This window comes from Sceloporus undulatus, chromosome 2 (genome assembly GCF_019175285.1).
Source record: "Sceloporus undulatus isolate JIND9_A2432 ecotype Alabama chromosome 2, SceUnd_v1.1, whole genome shotgun sequence".
NCBI lineage: Eukaryota > Metazoa > Chordata > Lepidosauria > Squamata > Phrynosomatidae > Sceloporus > Sceloporus undulatus.
The window spans coordinates 331,005,789-331,011,562 of record NC_056523.1 but is presented as its reverse complement, the minus strand read 5'-3'; the positions used below and the strand labels follow the sequence as shown (position 1 = coordinate 331,011,562).

Below are 5,774 nucleotides of genomic sequence, written 5' to 3'. Positions count from 1 at the left end.
GGTGAAGAAGACAGCTCCAAACCCATAACACAACTCAAGTATTTCGGTGTGGTGGGAAAGCCTTCCATCTCAGATGCGTCATCTGTCTCTGATAATGCAAGAAGTGAGAGACCCTCTGAGGAGAGCATCCCTCTACAACCCAGTTTGGCATTTAGGAAAGAGGAACTTGACTGTTCAGAAGAAGCATTTACGCTGACCTTCAGCAATGAGGAAATGATGCTCCAGAGTAAAGAAGCATTGAGAAGGTGAGTTTTTGGCGGGTTACAGACTGCCCATTTGGGGCGGGCTGCACCTGCCCCTTTCCCCGGTGTATCGGGGCCTCAGCTGCCAGAACGGCAGCCGCTGAGGCCCCGATCCGCCGCTTTCTGGGCTGGAAAGGGGTGTCCTTGGGGCTTCAAGCCCCAAGGAAACCCCGCGGTGGTGGGGAGGAGGAGAAAGGGGCCACTTGGCCCCTTTCTCCTTTGGTCCTCTGGGCGCAGCCGTCTGAAGGCTGTGCCTAGCGGACCAAACCAGGAAGGAGCTTCGAAACGGAGCTCCTTCCTGCTCCGCGCTAAGGGCGCACTATGCGCCCTGGCGTGGAGTGAGGACGTCATGTCCGCGCCACCCTGTATAGAGGCGGTGCAGCTGTGACGTCCTCATGGCGGCGGCCGGGTGGAACAGCCGCCGCCATTTTGTGTGTGCAGAGCACACACTAGGGTTAGGGGGTGCGGAAGCATCGCCCCTTCCTAACCCTAGTGCGCGCTCTGCGCGCACAAAACGGCCCATTTGTAACGGGCCCCTGTGATTTTCTTCTGGTCTCCATCCCAGTTTGCAAGGCAGAACTGGGCTCTTTCTGGAGTTGGCAGATAACAAACATGGGAGGCAGTCTCAAAGCTGCATACATTCTGCACCTTGCAGTAAGAGACTTTCATATCAAGTGCCCTCACCTTTTAAGAAGAAGTAGTGACACTAAGAGATACATCTGCAGCCCTGAGGGCCATTTTTGCAGCTCTCGGTATCCCAACATTTAAAAATATGTTTTTGAAACACCCTTGGCCAAAATTGTTATTGTTGTCTGTCTTCTGACTTATGGCAACCGAGAGAGATTGCTGTTGCCTTCCTTTGAACCAGTGTATTTCCATTGCTGAGCGGGGATTTGAACTCTAGTCTCCTGGAGTCCAAAACATCCCTTCCAAAATAGCTGCATCTTCACCTACCTAATCTGACAGACTGCCAATATCCCCCTGCCCTCACTGTGCCAGGAACCAGCACCGTATTTGTGTCAATTAGCAACAAGTGTTCTTATTTTCCCCTAGAAACTCTCCAGATCTTGCCAGCTACTGACTCAGGAAAAGTCCATGGACAACCACTCTTAGCAGCTTGTCCTGGGGGACATGGGGTTGACTTGCCCACAATTTTGAGTCTTCCAGCACCATTTTCATTGAGTTTTTGTAGCTTTTCCTGGACCTAAAATGGCTTAGGGTATTCCATAAGTGGTGATTTCCAAGGAAATATAGAGGTCACTTTGGACCTCTCAAAAATTGAAAATGTTAAAAAAGGGGAGGGTGGTATGCAGCTCCTCCAGGATCTCAAGGAAGACCAATGTGGCCCCTCTAACCTTTGTTCTTAAGTATTGTCACTGAGTGAATTGTGATTTAAGAAATTTTAAATTTACTGATGACAGTCCCTTTTCTATGATCCTTGACCTCTTATTATCTCGGGTGTGTGTTTTAGTTATGCTTTTTAAATTCTTAATACTTTTATGGAATTTTATTCTGTTTTTAGTCAGATTATTTCATTATTTTAATTTTTTATTGTTTTAAATTGTCTGTGAGCTGTCTTGGGTCCCTTTGTGGGAGAAAGGTGGTGTACAAATGAAATGAATAAATAAATAAAATAAATGAGAGCTAATAACGGTAGCTCCCCCAAGTGTTTGTACTAAGTAAAGCGAAGGAACTTTTATTAGCAGTGTTATTCTTATCTTTTAAATTGTGCCTTATAGGCAATCTGTGCTCCAAATCCATCGGAAGCAGCTGGATGAAATGGCAGACCTGTGTTTTCAGGAGGAGAGCTTGATTCGTAAGATGTCAGAACTGGTGAGTGGGTTTGAAGATTCTTCAAAGCTCCCTGAAGCCAGGGTTTGCATCATCTCTGGCAGTGTCATTGTGTAGACAGCAGAAGCTTCTGAGCTGGTAAAGGGGAGCTCCTTTCATGAAAACTAAATATACAGAGTTGACATCCGTAAGGCTCGGCGCATTAGCAGTGTCAGCCTGGCACCCCTTTTGTGATAGTGAGCAGAGTGCAGGTCAGAAAGCCCTATGATAGAGACAGCTGTAAAACCAGCACCCTGGCAGTAGGAGGAACTTTTTTTTAAAGGACTTGGGTTGAATTTTTAAAGGACTGATAGTGCCTAGAGGGGAAGAGGCAACCTCTAAAGTACCTGGCCTCCAATAAACCATGAAGAATTCTCCAGGCTTACTCTTTTAGTGTGTTTTTGGAACCATTTGCTTGGAACTGAAAATCTTTGTGGGCTCCTTGGAAAGAACAACTGGAAATAGAAGCCACTGGAACCAATTCTTCATTGTTTCCTGACAAACCCACCATGATGGTGATGATGATAATAATAATAATAAGAAGAAGAAGTTTTATTTATAGACCGCTATTCCGTGTTGATCATAGTGGTGTACAGTAAAAATTGCAATGACAAATACAAAATACAGGATAAAAATTGCAATACATAAATAAAACTCATAACAACATTCCAAAAATGTGATGCTTGGTTTAGCCCAGCCAACCACACTCCAATGCTTGATTCTGGAATTAAGTGTAGTGAACTCACAGAGACTTAAAAAAATGCCACCAAGGGAACAATCATATATTGATAAGGTGTGATGTCCAAGGATACTGACACCTAAGCCCCAATATATGATTGTAAGCCTCAGGGTGATATGCCTTACATTGTGGTTGCTTTGAGATTATCATTGCTGTGTAATTATTTTCTAGGTGTAGATGGAATAATAGATTATTGTAAAATTGTATATTTCCACTTTAAAACTGTGAAGTTATTGCTATTTTTGATACATAATGAGATAATCAATAGTAGTAAACATGCATTTATAAGAATAGCAAATATTTATATTATTTACCAAAAATAATGTTGTTGTTTTGTTTGTGTTGTGTGCTTTCACATCATTTCCAGTTTGCTTCGGAGACCCATAATGGGGCTTCTTGGCAGTTTCTTTCAGAGGGGGTTGGCCATTGCCTTCCCCAATGCTGAAAGCATGCGACTTGGCCATGGTCATCCATGGGTTTCATCACCAAAGAGCACCTTGATGTTCCTTGGATGTTTGTGAAGGCATTGGGGATGTATCTCTCCTTTCATCCCAGCTAATATTATGTAATCCAGGTGTCTCTGCAGTGCAAAAGAAACAAAAGTATAAGACACTCTTTAAAGACATCACCAGACAGACATACAGCTCTGGGCTGCCTCCCGAGAATCTAATCTACAGCAGTCTATCAGTTTGAGTGTGTTACCCAGAAGTATAGAAGGGGACAGAACCAAAAAGCCCTCTCTCAGGGTTGTTGTTGAGTGCCTTCAAGTTCTTTCCAACCTATGGTTGGCTTTTCGTTCGGGCTGAGAGGATGTGACTTGCGCAAGGTCACCCAGTGGGCCTCCATAGCCACATTTCCTTGTAGTGACTTTCGCGGCCCATACGTGGGCAAGACAGTGGAGTTGTCTTCTTCCCAAAGATAATTCTCCACCAACACTTGTTGTGTTGTTCAAGTTGTTTCCAACTTACGATGACTCTAAGGCGGCAACTATCATGGGTTTTCTTGGCAAGTTGTTTCAGAGGGGATTTGCCTTTGCCTTCCTCTGAGGCTGAGAGAAAATGGCTTGCCCAAGGTTTGCTCAGTGGGTTTCCATAGCAAAGAGTGGGGATCATAGTCCAGAGCTGAAACCACTATATCACTCTGGTTTTCCACCTAAACAAAGGCTTCTAGAAGTCACCAGAAATCAGCTTGTCTCACTTTCTCTATTTGATACTCCAGATCTATAAAACTGCAAATGCCATGCTGGTCACATTTGTGAACAGCCTTTATTACACTTTGCTTGTAATAAAACAGAACCCATAACTTTTTCTTATTGTCAAGATACCTTACTTACAGGATGCGTCAATCTTCACCATTTGGTTCTTCCTCTCCTTCATCTTTTTTCCCTGTTAGGATTTTGGGGACCTTGTGATAAACTGGATGAAATCCTGATCCTGAAGTCCAAGTGCATCCAAAGGATCGAACTCAACTGCAGCCTTTCTTACCTGCGCTTCCAAAGAGGCACCACTCCTGCCAACATCCCTCATCCTACTGTGAGGCAGCAATGAAATTCGGAGGCTGTGAACCTTTCCTCTTCGCAGCCAGCAAAGACTTCAGAGGTTTTGGTCATATACGTTTCAAAGACACAGAAGTTCAGAAGAAAGTCAGCTGCAGTCCAAAGCGCCTGTGTGCCCCTATTTCCTAACTCTCTCCTAAAGAGGCAGAAGCAACCCTTTTCTCTTGACAGCGGATGACGCCATATCGTCACTTGGCTCTCTTCCCAGCCCTTGCTTTTTGAAAAAGGAGGTTCTCAGCTGCCACCAGAGTGAGACAGTTCTTTGGAGGATCTGCACCAGCGTAGTCTTGTAGAGTGATTGATGCTGTCAGGTGAGGCATTGGCCTGTTGTCATCATTGCAAAACAGAAACCCATGAAGAGATTTGTAAAAGATTCATGTCTAAGGAATCATTCTCTTTCACCTTCCTGTAACAAAATACCATCTCGGCTGTTGGCTGTAGGAACAACTGCCTTCAGTCCTGAGACCTCTCTAGCGCAGATCCTCTGTACTGACATCACTAGCAAGGACTTTGAAATCATTGTGTGTAGATCAGATGGTCTGAAGATATGAACTGTCAGATTGCTGGTGGAAAACTAGGATGCCTTATACACCTGAAGATTTACAAAAGCCGTAAACCCTCTCCAGCCCGTGAAACTGTTGCTCTTTTAACACAGAATTTTCCAGAGGGATCATTGACCAAGCCCTGTCCTCAAGGTACAAGTGTCATCCAAACATGCTGGAAGGGAACCAATATGCAGACATCATGTACCTATGTTGATTTGTCTTTTCCCTGCCTTGGGAAAGAACACTTAGGCACTGGGAACCAGCTTGTCTTTTTTTCAGTTTTATCAACAGTAATGGGGTGGAGAGTGGCTTGTGTGTATTAATAGAGAGTTTCTTTCCTGAATTTGGTTTTGCTAAGGTAGAATACATCTAGAGATATAATTGGGTGTATGCTTTTTTTCAAACATGTAGATATATGGTGGAATTTTTCCCACTCAGGCCAGTCCACCATTCCCCTCCTTCTTTTCATTCATGCAATAGCAGCTCACACAATCCCTCCCCAGGTAATTCATAATAGCAACATTTTCTTGAGAGGGAATCATGTATGTGGAATTAACATCCCCAACTCAGCTCCCTTTTCTCTAATAAGGACATGGACACCAGTCCTGTTGTCAGTATGGGTACTGCATACTTGATTGGCAAAATGCTTGGCAGTTAAGGAGTGATGTTAAAGATGAATGGACAGTGTGTAAGTTATACAAATGGCTGAAAACTAGAGTTAATTCAGTTTAGAGTGATATTTTTATATGCATGTCATTTTCTAGACTGCATATTTTCTGAAATCATTTTTCTTCAATTAAAAGTCGGTTTTGCTAAACAGCAGTCCATCATGTGTTTAAATTATGCATCCAGACCAAGTGGAA

General features: G+C 43.8%; 1 pseudogene; it reads right to left on the bottom strand.

Annotated features, from left to right (window-relative positions):
* LOC121924167 overlaps positions 1-5,774 on the bottom strand; it is a 121,658-nt pseudogene that overhangs the window by 87,377 nt on the left and 28,507 nt on the right.